Source organism: Hibiscus syriacus, unplaced genomic scaffold, assembly GCF_006381635.1.
Source record: "Hibiscus syriacus cultivar Baekdansim isolate YM2019G1 unplaced genomic scaffold, ASM638163v2 tig00110339_pilon, whole genome shotgun sequence".
Taxonomy (NCBI): Eukaryota; Viridiplantae; Streptophyta; class Magnoliopsida; order Malvales; family Malvaceae; genus Hibiscus; species Hibiscus syriacus.
In genome coordinates this window covers 13,275-28,987 of record NW_024062692.1, presented here as the reverse complement: position 1 = coordinate 28,987, position 15,713 = coordinate 13,275, and the positions used below count along the sequence as shown (strand labels likewise).

General features: G+C 33.9%; 1 pseudogene; it reads right to left on the bottom strand.

Annotated features, from left to right (window-relative positions):
- Positions 1-15,006, bottom strand: part of LOC120120527 — a 37,384-nt pseudogene extending 22,378 nt beyond the window's left edge.
- Positions 15,007-15,713: the final 707 nt, after the last annotated feature.

Sequence of the window (15,713 nt, the reverse complement as noted above, 5' to 3'; positions counted from 1 at the left end):
GTTTGGGACTACATGAAGAGAATCCCTTAAGTTACTTAACAACACTGTTGTTTAGTGACACCCAAATGAGAACATTCAAGATAAACAGATTTTGCACCAAGAGCCACGAGTACCCACAATGGGGCATTATCCAAACTGGACCTCGTGGGGATCATGAGACTCAAATCCAATGAATATTGAGAGTAAGCCTTATGACATGGAATATTGGAGGTATTTTTGAAGGCCCAAGTGGGACATTTCGGAAACTTATATCAGCAAACAGTGAATTTGAGGTATTTTAAAGGCTCACATCAGCAAGAAACAATTTTGAATGCATTTTGAACGTTCATATCAACAAATGTTGGGGCATGCTGAAGGCCCATATCATCTTGTGGAAAGATAATTGATTTGAGAAAATATTTCCAATGAGACAGAAAGGTATGAAGAATGAAAATGGTGAAACAGTGACAATGGAGCTGACTATACATAATTGCTTTGCTCATCATACAGTTGCATTATCTGGTAATTTCACCTACATCGATGCTGGCAAGCCAAAGCGTCCCACTTGTATTCCCACTAAGGTTTGTTCTTTAGTGTCCTTGTAATATCATAGAAAAGCTCCAAACACTATACAAAGAGCTTCACTGATTGAGAAAACTGGGCAGAAACCACAGGAAATGATGAATATGTTGTCAAATGTTTTACAAACATCTAGGTAGAAACCATGGGAAATGATGAATGTGTTGTCAAATGTTTTACGAACCAATGATTATATTGCTGAATCGATATTACGATCATATGGTGTTTCCATTTATTGACCCAAGATGAAGTTTCTCTTCTTCAATCCCAAGTTTAAAAGTGAGAAATGATGAAGATTTCCTTCCACAAAGGAGAGCTGAAATTTTAACAACAAGAAACTAGTGGAGCCAACTAAGGTTGAACAATAGGTTGTTGTTAAGAATCTCGACATGATATGGCCTGATTGGCTTTCTTCAAGATCCAGTTAGATGTGGAGACATGAAAGGAGTTAGGATAAATCCTCATTGTGACGTGTTTCAAGAGTTAAATCAGAACATGCACTGATTTCCTAAATAATCTCTGTTAAGTTTAACATATTTACATCTACATTCTCCAAAGATGATAGATTTTCTTTTCAAAGGTGAAAGTTTTATTGGATTTCTACACAAGTCCAGGCGAAGAAAGCTAGTTTTATCAAACACAACATGGGGGCATAAAGGCCATAATTCTGACTGCAGTAAGAGTACTATAAAAGAAATATTTCTTTAGAGACTTTAATGAAGCAAAGAAGACACAAAGATGCAAGTGGATCACATGGTTCATCATAAATTCCAGTTTAAAATGACATTTGACTAAGTGAAGGAAAACCGGTTTCGTTACTTTGAAGTCAAATAAAGATGAACTCAACATTCATACATCATATTTAGGCATTTACAAAAATAGGGACATTTCTATTTATTTTATCAATGTTGAATATTTGACAGGAATTCCAAAAATTAGCAAAGATTTCAGCAAAGATTCGAAACCTCACTCAAGAGATCAACATTGCCAGATAGAGTTCGTAATAAGAAGAACTCATCTGAAGAGGAAGAAGAAGTTAATAGTCTGAAGAACTTGTTCAAACTTTTGCTCGATTCTATCGTAGAAGGAGATAGAACATCATAACCATTTCCAGACAGAGTTCATAATAAGAAGAACTTATCTTAAGAGGAAGAAGAAGTTCATAGTCTGAAGAACTTGTTCAACCTTTTGCTCGATTTTATCGCAAAAGGAGATAGAGAAACAAAACCATTTCCAGACAAAGTTCGTAATAAGAAGAACTCATCTGAAGAGGAAGAAGAAGTTCATAGTCTGAAGAACTTGTTCAATCTTTTGCTCGATTCTATCGCATAAGGAGATAGAGCAACAGAACCATTTCCAGACAGAGTTCGTAATAAGAAATCATCTGAAGAGGAAGAAGAAGTTCATTGTTGAAAACATTTTGATATTTCGATATAACAAATTAAGTTAAATGAATTTTAAGATTTTTCAAATGATTTTCTAAGTATATTCGATAGAATTATTCGAATATCAAAACATTACTCCAAATCTTTCAAAGATCATTTTTAATCCTTACTCAAAGTGTAAAATTAAGTTTTAATCTTAAAACAATTTCAAAATAATTTTACAAAGTATTTCGAACCATTTCAAAGCCAAAAATTCCAGATTGCTCAGAGGGAACCGATTCCCCCCCAAGGGGGTACCAATTCCCCCCTGAATGGTTTGGCTCCGAGAATTCCAGTATGCTCGGAGGGAACCGATTCCCCCTCAGGGGGTACTGATTCTCCCCTTGTATAACGGTTGAAATATTTGAATTTTACACTTAGGGAACTGATTCCCCATTGGGGGTACCGATTCCCCCCACGCTCCAAAGTGTTTTATTAATTGTTTTCACACTAAAACGGCTATATAATCTTCACTAATCATCCCAAACGTTCAGAAGTGATTCAAGGTGTATTTAAACAAGTTCTGAAGCCTTTGAAAGATAAGAAATTATAGATAAACAAGAGAGAAAGCATCAAACACCAAGTTTGTGCAAATCAAGCCAATTTTCCTTTCAATAGTCATTTTGCTTTCAAAGAACACCATTTATGCTCATTTGTAATTATTTGTGAGTGTTCTTTTCTTGTTCTAGAATTGTACAAACATCTTACCTTGTGAGGTTTTCCTTATAAGTTTGCAAATTTGTAATCTTCTCTTTGGGAAAGAGTGTTCTCAAGAATTGGGGTATATTCTTGAGGGTGTTGTAAGGTTATCTCTTTAGCCTCAAAAGAAAGAACAAATTAGTGAATTTGTTGGAAAATCCTTAGTGTGGATAGCTAAGGTAGTGGACGTAGACTTTGATTGAGAAAGTCGAACCACTCTAAATCGTTGTGCAATTACTTTCAATTTTCTGCAAAAGCTTCCACCAAATTTTTAATTGCCAATTCACCCCCCTCTTGGCCAATTCCGTCAATCGATTAACTCAACAATTGGTATCAGAGCCTCACTCATTTGAAGGTTTAATCGCCTCTTGAGTCGATTCGGGAAGAGTTAAATCGATAAAGATTGCGTCTACTTCCGGTTCATTCTTCATGGAAGAATCCAGACCTATTGACGTGCCTCCACACTTCAATGGAACAAATTATTGTCATTGGAAGAGGTGTATGATTATATTCATCAAAGCATTTGATATGGAAGCTTGGATGATAATCAAGAAAGGATATTCCTCTCCTACTAAGAAGGCAAAGAAGTGGAGTGTTCAAGAACGGAAGGAAGCTCAACAAAACTCAAAGGCTATGCACATATTGTGTTGTGCAATTGATCCTAATGTATATAAAGGAGTTTCTTCTTGTTCAAGTGCCAAGGAAATGTGGGATAAGCTTGAGGAGATCTATAGAGACAAGGAAGAAGAAGAACCAATAAAAGTGATGTCTCTATTAGCTCTCACAGAGCCAAAGGTATCTACTAACTCAAATATATCAAATTCAAAATCTTTTAATGAGTTACAAGATGCTTATGATAAATTATTTTCGGAGTTTGAGACTATGAACTCCAAATACAATAAATTGATTTCTAAATTTATTGCTAAAAATGATCTTCTTTTGAAAGCTAAAACAGACTTGGAAAATTAAAAATGAAATGTTGAGAAAAGAGTTAGAGCTTTCAAAAATAAAATCTGAAAACTTTGAAAAAGAAATTTTCAAATTAAACAAACTTCTTCTAGAAATGAAAATGGATTTTGAAAATCAAAATGAAATCTTGAAGAAGGATTTAGAACTCTCAAAAATGAAATTTGAAAGTATTGAAAAAGAAAATTTCAATTTGAAAGATAAGCTTGAATGTTTAACAAGAGAAAAAGAGACCATTCTAAATAATTCATCTAGTTCAATAATGACAATATGTTCACATTGTCATTATTATGGTCATAAGGAACATACTTGTCCTTTAAAGAAAGGAAAACGATTTAAAATTAGACAAGTATGTGTTCCAAAAGGAACAAGAGGCATTGAAACTAATGTTCAAGGATCCAAAGTAATTTGGATACCAAAATCTACTTAAATGTCTCTTGTAGGTGTGTGAGAGCAATTGTGTTAAAGATGATGATATTCAAGATGCTCTAAGCCACACATAAAAAGGGAATGGGTAACCTCTAAACTTAATGTTTTTATTATTTGGTTGCTCATTTAGTTTATGGATGCATGAGGTTTTAAAATGTTGAATTATGTTTTATCTCATGTATGTTGAAAAATATTGTATGATGAACATGGTAAATTTTGGTAATATTTTATAAACTATAGTTCATCATATTAATTTTTGGTCAAAATTGTTTTTAAAAAGTAATTGATATCTCTTTAACAATTGATATCGATTTTTCAAGAACTTTGGTTTTGCAAAATTTTGACCTAAATTTTTTTTCTTAATGTTTATGCATAGATTTTTTGTTTAATTATTATAAAGTTTTAATGCATAACATTTTCAAAAACTTTATGCATGTTCTCTTAATCTCTATAATCAACATTGCATAATGTTTTATATGTGAATGGGTTAAAAGCATAATCTTTTGAAAAATAAATTTGATAAAAGATACAATGTTTTATTTTAAATGATTGCAAAATTGATTAACATTGCATCTATTTTCGATTATGCTTATTGGTCATAAAATAGGGATATATATATATATATATATATACATGATGCATTTAGATTTTATTAATATGACTATTTTGTGCCTAGTTGCTAGGGATGAGCATGATGATTTGTTATGGCATAGGAGACTAGGACATGCTAGTATGAGTGTTTTGCAACGGTTAATTCAAGGAGACCTAGTAAGAGGGTTGCCTAAGCTTAAATTTGATAATGATAAAATATGTGATGCTTGTGCTAAAGGAAAACAAAAGAGAGTTTCTTTTAAATCCATTAATGATGTATCAACTAGTAGAGTTTTACAATTGATCCATTTAGATCTTTTTGGGCCAACTAGAACTACTAGCTTGGGTGGAAAACAATATGCATTTGTCTTGGTAGATGACTATTCTAGATATACTTGGGTTCTATTTTTAAATACTAAAGATGAAGCATTAGAACAATTCATCACGTTTTCAAAAGTAATCCAAAATGAAAAAGGTTACTCTATAACTAGTGTTAGGAGTGATCATGGAACTGAATTTGAAAATCTTGGATTTACTGAATTTTGTAACTCTAACGGTATTAGCCATAATTTTTCAGCACCTAGAACCCCTCAACAAAATGGAGTTGTTGAGAGGAAAAATCGAACTTTAGAAGAAATGGCTAGAACCATACTTTGTGAAAATAATTTGCCAAAATATTTTTGGGCGGAAGCCATAAATACCGCTTGTTATGTTGTAAATCGAGTAATGATTAGGCCAATTTTAAAGAAAACTCCATATGAAATTTTCAAAAATAAAAAGCCTAACATTAGTTATTTTCATCCTTTTGGATGTAAATGTTTTGTTTTAAACAACGGTAAAGAAAACCTTGGCAAATTTGATGCTAAAAGTGATGAAGGAATTTTTCTGGGTTATTCCTTAAAATCTAAAGCCTATCGTGTATTTAATAAAAGAACTTTAGTTGTAGAAGAGTCTATACATGTTGTTTTCGATGATAATCCCCTTCCGAGGAGGGATTCTTGTGTGAATGATGATGTAGGTATGTTATAAATACAAATGACGTTAGACATGACGTTGGAGAACCATCATCAAAGGAAGAAACGAAAAATGAGGAAACTCATGATCCTCTTGAGAATCCAACCATTGAAGAAAGGGAAGTATCTTATCCAAGAGAGTACAACTATGTCAAGGATGGTGAAATTATAGGTGATCCATAAAAAGGGGTAACAACTCGATCTTCTCTTAGAAATATTTGTAATTATGTTGCATTTATCTCATGCATAGAGCCTAAGAATATTAAAGAAACATTAAATGATGAACATTGGATTATGGCTATGCAAGAAGGGTTAAATCAATTTGAGAGAAGTAAAGTATGGACATTAGTTGAAAGGCCTAGTAAATAAATCTACTGTAGGTACTAGATGGGTATTTAGGAATAAGCTTGATGAGAGTGATAATATAGTGAGAAACAAGGCTAGACTTGTTGCTCAAGGGTATACTCAAGAATAGGGCATAGACTATGATGAAATATACGCTCCCGTAGCTAGGATGGAAGCAATTAGAATGTTATTAGCATTTACATGTTTCAATGAATTTAAATTATATCAAATGGATGTTAAAAGTGCATTTTTAAATGGTTTTATAAAAGAAGAAGTGTATGTGGAACAACCTCCAGGTTTTGAAGATTCAAATTTTCCGGATCATGTTTTAAAATTGACAAAAGCTCTTTATGGTTTAAAGCAAGCTCCTAGAGCTTGGTATGAAAGATTGTCAAATTTTTTAATTGAAAAAGGTTTTTCAAAAGGGAAGGTTGACACTACATTGTTTTGAAGCATAAAGGTAAAGATTATTAGTAGTTCAAATTTATGTTGATGATATAATATTTGGTTCTACTAATGATGTTCTTTGCCAAGAATTTTCTAAGCTAATGCAAAGTGAGTTTGAGATGAGCATGATGGGGGAGCTCTCATTTTTCTTGGGACTCCAAATCAAGAAAAGAAAAGATGGCATCTTCATCAATCAAGCTAAGTACGTCAAAGATATGCTCAAGAAGTTTGGACTGGAAAATGGGAAACCTCATGACACTCCAATGAGTTCTTCAACAAAGCTTGACTTAGATGAAGGAGGTAAATGTGTAGATGTTAAATTATATAGGTCAATGATTGGATCTCTACTTTATCTAACTGCAAGTAGACCGGATATTATGTTTAGTGTTTGCTTATGTGCTAGATTTCAATCATGTCCTAAGGAATCACATTTACTAGCTGTTAAGAGAATCTTTAGATACCTTAAAGACACTCCTAGTTTAGGACTTTGGTATCCTAGAGACTCTAGCTTTAGCTTGCATGCTTTTTCTTATGCGGATTATGGATGATGCAAATTAGATAGGAAAAGCACCTCCGGTACTTGCCAATTCCTTGGAAATATGCTAATTTCTTGGTTTTCAAAGAAACAAAATTGTGTTGCATTATCTACTACTGAAGCCGAATACATTTAAGCTGGTAGTTGCTGTGCACAAGTTTTATGGATGAAACAACAACTTTTTGATTATGGAATTGAAGTAGGTACCATTCCTATCAAGTGTGACAATACTAGTGCTATTTGTCTCATTAAAAATCCCATCCAACACTCTAGAACTAAGCACATTGAAATAAGACATCACTTCATTAGAGACCATGTCACTAAGGAAGATGTAGTTCTAGAATTTGTTGATACTTTGCACCAATTAGCGGATATCTTTACAAAACCTTTAGACAAGGAACGATTTTGGACACTTAGGAGAGAATTAGGTTTGACCAATCTATCTTCACTGAGTGTTTAAAATAATTTTAGCACTTTTAATAATAAATGAAAAATGCTTATAATAGTAATTTTTGATTGCATTCATTGCTATTAGTTAGGGGGAGTTTATGATTCTTGACGAAAAATTAATTTTATGTTCAGATATCATTTAAAGATTAATTGAATTGTTTGAACATGATTAATTTTCAATATATGAGTTGCCAATACCACTAGAGGAAATTAATTTAGCATTTTGGATGTTTAAAATCGGATTTTAGCATTTTGGTGCAGAGGGAATCGATCCCCCTCTTGAGGGAACCGATTCCCCCTTTGAAGGGGAACCGATTTCCCCCACAGGGGAATCGATACCCCCCTAGGGTTCTGGTTTTAACACGGGCAGAACCCAATATTTGCTCAAACCTCTCTTATTTTCTTCATTCCGCCATTTCTCACCCTCTAAGCATTCAAATCTCCATTTTTGCTTCAAATCAACATTTTTAATCGGAATTCACTTCAAATATCATCCTCTAAACCTGTTGGAATCATCAAAAACGTGCAAACTTCATCTAATCTCAATCAAATCCGAAATCATTCAAGGTATTTTTCCAAAACTTCTTTTTATCAATTTATGAACATAGAACTAGTTTTAATTAGTTCTCAGTTGAATTTTTGATCGGGCATTGATTATTTAGTGATTAGAAACTAGATATTACAACTAATTTCATAAAAAACACAAGATTTTTTCAAAATTTTCTAAATTTTCGAAATAAAAAAATTATTAATTTTCAAATTATTGTGTTTTGATTAAATTATGTTGTTATTATGAAAACTATACATATATTATTTCTCAAAACCATATTTTTCAAAAGTTTTTCAAAAATTTTGCCCATTAGGATTGATTTAGAGAACCTTGAAATATTGAGGACTCAATTGAGTTTTGGAATTGATTGAATTGCATACATGTGTTTTCTAAATTGCAGGTTATCAATTCTATTCCGATTTCCTAAACCATGTCCAATCCTAAACGTGATAGGTCTTCATCTAGTCGTTTACACCGTCAACCAAATCCACCTCCAAATCCTCCACCTATTCCAATTTCTAATCCTAATCCTATTGATCCTAATTTGACTATCCAAAATTCGTGTTTCAATCATCCTGGTCCTAGAAATCATCATTTTTGGTATTATCAATATTTTGACTCTTACAAAATCCGGGAAGAACGTATTCCTTCTCGTCAAGCTATGTTAGCTATCAATTTTAAATATCTTCCTCTTTTACAAGAGTGGAAATTTGATAAACTCTTTGACCTTGAACCCCTCGTTTACCATCAACTTGTTCGTATTTTCTATTCTAATGCCGTTTGTGTTAAAAACCAAACTGAAACCGAAACCATAGGAATTCATTCCTAACTTCTAGGTCAATTCTTATATATTGACTCGGCTTACATAGCCAATACATTCGGATTAGATAATGATGGTATTTCAAATGAAAAATAGGTTTTAGGATCTCGTTATAAAAGAAGGGATAGTGCAAGTGTCCTAGACCTTCATGAACGTTTTCTTCATCTAATGATTTCTTGGTGGTTTCGACCATCCGGAGGTCGTTATTCTACTCTTAGAGCCTTAGATCTTTGGTGGTTACATTGTTTCGAAAACAATATTAAAATCATCCTACCTCAGATTATTTTTGCTGAAATTGTTGAAACCGTAAATCTTATTCCTAACAAAAAACTCTGTTCATCTCTTATTTATGGTTGCATTTTAAGTAATCTGTTTTCCAAAGCTGGGCTTAGAGTCGGTCTAGATGTCGTTTTTCCCCTTAAGAAACAAATTAACCTTCTTTCCTTAACGAGAGCGTGATGGATTAAGGATAAGGAAATCGGTGAATGGGTTCGATCTTCTGCAAATACTCCGGGAGCTAGTTCTTCACAAGCTCCACCCGAAGCTGACGAAGATCTCGAGCTTGAGCAATTAATTTGAGACATCGATGAAGTCGAAGATGAGCCTGAGCAGCTCGAGGAGCAGCCCGAAGAGTAAGCACAACAAACGCATCCAATGCATCCATATTTCCAATCCTTTATGGAGACATTCGATTTTCGATACGCTACTATGGATTCGCGCTTTACTTCTATAGAGTCCCATTTATCCACAATGGGAGCTCAACAATTAGAAATTCTTCGGGAAATGCGTGCAAATAATGAAGCAACCAACGCACGTATTAATGACCTCACTAACGAAATGGCCGCTATGCGAGCTCGTTTTCCTCCTCCTGATCCGGATATGTGATTCAATATTTTTGCTTTGAACTCCAAACTTATTGTTTTAACATTTTGAATATTTTGGAATGTTTGAATTTGTGTGATTAAATTTATTCATTATTGCATCATTTACTTCATGATTAGATATATGACCAATTTTGCCATTTCGCATTAATTATGAATATTGATTATGAAACTAATGGCTAACGTTTCTCTTGCTTGTGATCTTAGCAGCTTATATTATATATAATCAATTTGCTAAATAATTTCAAAACCTTGTTTAAATTCTTTAAAATGTCTTTTTGATTTAACAAAAAGGGGGAGAAGTGTTAAAGTGTTTTTAAATGATAAATGGGAGAAGTGTTAAAGTAAGGGGAGTAATTTCAAAACTTGATTTCAAAATCTTAAAATTACTAAAATGTTTTGTTATATCAAAAAGGGGGAGATTGTTGAAAACATTTTGATATTTCGATATAACAAATTAAGTTAAATGAATTTTAAGATTTTTCAAATGATTTTCTAAGTATATTCGATAGAATTATTCGAATATCAAAACATTACTCCAAATCTTTCAAAGATCATTTTTAATCCTTACTCAAAGTGTAAAATTAAATTTTAATCTTAAAACAATTTCAAAATAATTTTACAAAGTATTCGAACCATTTCAAAGCCAAAAATTCCAGATTGCTCAGAGGGAACCGATTCCCCCCTGAATGGTTTGGCTCCGAGAATTCCAGTATGTTCAGAGGGAACCGATTCCCCCCCAGGGGGTACCGATTCCCCCCTTGTATAACGGTCGAAATATTTGAATTTTACACTTAGGGAACCGATTCCCCATAGGGGGTACCGATTCCCCCCACGCTCCAAACTATTTTATTAATTGTTTTCACACTAAAACGGCTATATGATCTTCACTAATCATCCCCAACGTTCATAAGTGATTCAAGGTGTATTTAAACAAGTTCTGAAGCCTTTGAAATATAAGAAATCATAGAGAAACAAGAGAGAAAGCATCAAACACCAAGTTTGTGCAAATCAAGCCAGTTTTCCTTTCAATATTCATTTTGCTTTCAAAGAACACCATTTGTGCTCATTTGTAATTATTTGTGAGTGTTCTTTTCTTGTTCTAGAATTGTGCAAACATCTTACCTTGTGAGGTTTACCTTATAAGTTTGCAAATTTGTAATCTTCTCTTTGGGAAAGAGTGCTCTCAAGAATTGGGGTGTATTCTTGAAGGTGTTGTAAGGTTATCTCTTTGGCCTCAAAAGAAAGAACAAATTAGTGAATTTGTTGGAAAATCCTTAGTGTGGATAGCTAAGGTAGTGGACGTAGACTTTGATTGAGAAAGTCGAACCACTCTAAATCGCTGTGCAATTACTTTCAATTTTCTGCAAAAGCTTCCACCAATTTTTTAATTGCCAATTCACCCCCTATTGGCCAATTCCATCAATCGATTAACTCAACATTTATAGTCTAAAGAACTTGTTCAACCTTTTGCTCTATTCAATCACAAAAGAGATAGACCAGCAAACCATTTCCACATAGAGTTCGTAATAAGAAAAACTCATCTGAAGAGGAAGAAGAAGTTCATAGTCTGAAGAACTTGTTTAACCTTTTGCTCGATTCTATCACAGAAGGAGATAGAGCAACAGAACCATTTCCAGACAGAGTTTGTAATAAGAAGAACTCATCTGAAGAGGAAGAAGAAGTTCATAGTCTAAAGAACTTGTTCAATCTTTTGCTCGATTCTATCGCAGAAGGAAATAGAGTAGCATCAAAATTTCCAGAAGGAGTTCGTAATAAGATAAACTCATCTGAAGAGGAAGAAAAAGTTCACAATCTAAAGAACTTATTCAACCTTTTGATCGATTCATCGCAGAAGGAGATAGATCAGAATCAAAAAAAGTCAAATGGACAAAAAAATTATTGTCTTTTTGTCTTTTCTCTATTCTTGTTAACACAAGAATGAGCAAAAAGGGGCAGTTGTAGACACTATTTTTTCCCCATTTTATTTTAATATTATTATTAATATTATTATTTTATTAATATTATATTATTATTATCATTATTATTGAATAATAAATATTTTTAAATACATTACAGACCCAACAGTAAACCAGAAGCCCATTTACAATTCAATCCAAGAGACCCAAACCCGAAAGCCCAAACACAACCCGATCCAGGTCAAGACCCGAGAAGGGCCAATGCATCTAGGGTTTCAACATCTCATCTCCCAGCGGCCACAGCTCAAAACCGTTGGATCTGGCCTTGATCCAATGGCCCAGATGGTTCTAGCATAAAACCTTAGGGTATCATAACCCTAGGGACTCAACGACCACCGCCTCTGAAGCCATTCCAGCCGCTGCCACGCCTCAACTGAAGCCTCCAGAATATCTACTCTGGCCACACACGTCAACGTCCTATGGTGAGTCACCAATGTAGCTTCGGTGACTCACCAAGGGCTACTATTGTGATCGGTCCGAGATAAGAACCATAGTGGCTTATAAAAGCCATCTATCCCCTGCAAGAAAAAAAACCACGAACGGAGAGAGAAATAATACACACAGCAAGCAAAATACAAACCAACAATAAACACCAACAACAAGTAACCCACAGCTACAAACCGAAAGAAAAGAGAAGAGAGTGAAGAGACTTACCATCGAGGAGTCGAACGTCGCCAGAGCCACTAAAGAATCGAAGGTAAAACTTTGGTTTCTTTTAAATCTACAAAGTTTGGTAAGACTTTAGGCCAAAACGACCTTAGAGCTAGATTTAGAATAAACGGGGCTTTATTGTGGAGTAAGTTTGTAATTTTCGGCCATCGTGGGAGGTAGTCGGCGGTCGCGATCGGCGCCGAAGTAAGGCGGCTTGCTGGCGACTGGTTTCCCTCCGGTAAGGGAAACCTAGAGAGATGACAGAGAGCAATTTGAAAAATGAGAGGGCTTGGCCCTTTTGGGGCCGAATTTTGGTTTAAATATCCTCTCCTATACGGCGTCATTCTGGGGGAGGGGTGTTTGTGTAATTTCACGCATGGGAAAATAATGTCCGCAGCCCCTAGAATTTTGTAAACTTCTATTTTGGTCATTGAAATCAATTTATGTGCCTTTTAATTCAGTTTTTCAATTTTATTTAATTTATATTTTAATCTCTGCTATATATGCTTATATTTAGGGTAAATAGCTTATTTAGTTCCTTATATTTAATAATTATTTATTTTAATATCGGATTAATTAATTATGGTTAAATTACACTGTTAATCCTTATATTTCATAATATTTCAACTTAGGGCCTTTAATTTTGATATTTTATGTTTTAATCCTGATGTTTTAAATAATTTTTATTTTAGACCATAAATTTTATTACTTTTTAAATTTAATCTTATAATTTTATATTTTAAGTATAAATTGACCTATTTATAATTTGAATTAAAGGATAAATTTTAATGTTAAGAAATGGGATGTCTTAAAGTAACTAGATGTTATTTTCTGATATTTTTAAATAAATAAATATCTTACTTATAAGAATCCAAAAAATATACATATTTACTTTGGTTATATTTTTCTTTAGAATTATACAATTGAATTTGAAATAATAGGATCATAAATTAAATTTATATTCGAATTCTTATATTTCCACTAATAGAGACAATTTATAATCGACGGGTACCAATCTTGGGCGTTATATGGGTGTTAATCCTTCCCTAAACGTAACCGACCACGAATCCCTTTTATTATCAAAAAGAATGAATTTTTGGTTAAACGCAGACCGGTTTATCTTTTAACTGATGTTTTCTTAAAAACTCTTGTAATAGATGATTTTTAGGTATTCGACCTACCTAACCCAAAAGGTCTATGGCGACTCCAAAACATTTCATTAAAAACCATTTATTTATTCACCATACTTTTCCGCCAAGGAAATTTGTACCTGGGCCAAAACCAGTTATGACACTGCTGCAAAAATGTCTGAACCTTTCTGCTCTTCTAGCATACCGATGAAGCCAATAACCGGAACATTGTTGTCACAAGGCAAACCCATTTCTGCTTGAAGAGCTTCCTTCAGTAAAGGCTTTGCATCCATTACCTAAAATGATAACATATCATATATAACATGGCTGCTACTACTACACAATTGAAGGATTGGAAGTCATTGAAAGCACATACAGTCGTTGCATCATATTTGACACCGATGTAATTGTCAGTGGTAGGGTTTCCATTCTTGAACATCCATGCCATTCACAATACCAGTGACGCAGGTTTTACGGATGATGTTATCGAGTTCAACACCTTTGTCTTTGCCCGATATAAGCTCCTGAGCATAGTAAGGGCTTACTATTAAGACCCTATCTGATTCCAGAATTCCAACCTTCATCCAATTAATTTTCCTTCCCTTGAGGTTTGGTAACCTGACAACCAAAAAATCTTTGAAGTCTTTAGCCTAAGAAAATATTGCATCAAAATAGTATCAATCATAGATTCCAAGCAACAACGAAAACAACATCAACATTAAAGGTTTCATACCCATCAATGAAGTTGAATGAACTCTTGAATTGATTAGGCAAATTGAGAACGGAGAAATCTGAAAACGGAAATCTTCCCTGATAGGATATGTTGTGGATGCAAAAAGCAACCTAACATATTTATCAAAAACAAAACGTAAGTTTGAAGCTTGAACATGCCTAAATCAACCCCAACTTTGATTCACTTAAACAAAGCGTCCATCAACCATAACTTGGCATTCATGTAGATACCCCTTGACTAGTACATGTTTTCAAATAACATAAAAGAAGACCAGTGTGCCAATCATTGGCAATAAATATAACATATTCCCCTGAAAAAGATGAAGCACACAAGGCCTAACTTTCATGAAAATAAGTGTTGAAACTTTCAAGGTTAAGACCAAAGAGGAACAATCCAAACCACATGGTCATGAGAAATATTTGTTACAGTTTAAATTTAAAACACTGGGTCCTACAGAGCAGCCTGCAAACCAGAAAAAAAGGTTCAAAATAAGACAATAGGATGGTGAGATTGAGAAGTGTATACTTTTTTCCTGGCATAACAAGATAAACCGCAATTGACTGTTTTGTAGTCCACGCCTGCATTAGGGCCATAGATTTTTATTCAGTTTTTCCCCATACCTGAACCATTATTATCGTCAAATAAGGAAACAGAAGAATAAAGGAAAACATGTAAGGGAAACAAGATTAACTAATATAATCCAAACCTTCTCGAGGAACATTGCGTGTTCAACAAAGACACGGTCAACTCCATGTTTGTGACAGTGGAAGAACCGAACCTGCTCGATTTTGTCACCGACATTTACCTACAAATCAGGAGCTGATTCTTAAGAATATAGTCCGAAGATACTTCACATTTGGATTAAACTTTTATAAAATGGTGAGGTGTTTGAACATATCTTTTTGTACGTATATTAAAGTTAATGTATGTTATTATAAGTGAATTAGATGTTTTATAAAATGAAACAAAATTTTACGGATTTCGAATTAGGAACAGTAATAATAGTGATGTGACATCTATATCTCGTATACGGAAGGGTATACAAAATATGAGTGTTACATTTATTGGTATCAAAGCTTCAGGTTAGCCGATTCTTGGCTGAATCAAGTGTAATTTAATGTAAAAAGAGTACATGCCACTAAGATGTCAAGGTCACTGATAGGATATAGAATGAATATAATAAGATGTTTCACCTTACTAACGTAAATTATATTTATGTATATTACAATAGATGTAGGATTCTATGAATTTGAGAGAAGAGAAGCTGGTCGAGAGAGTAGAGACGAATCGAGTAGTGAAAACTATGAAGAGAATAGTGAATACCCGATTTCGTCTGAGAACGCCAGTGCATCGGCTCAGGGTATGCTTGTTCTGGAGTTTGGAGCATTCATGCAAGCTCTTGACGCTATCTTGACAAGATTCCAACCTCCACTGCCTCCCCCCTCTAGAACCGTCAATGGTAATTCTGAATGAGTTAAGAAGTTTGGGAGCTCCTGAGTTCAGGGGAGAAGA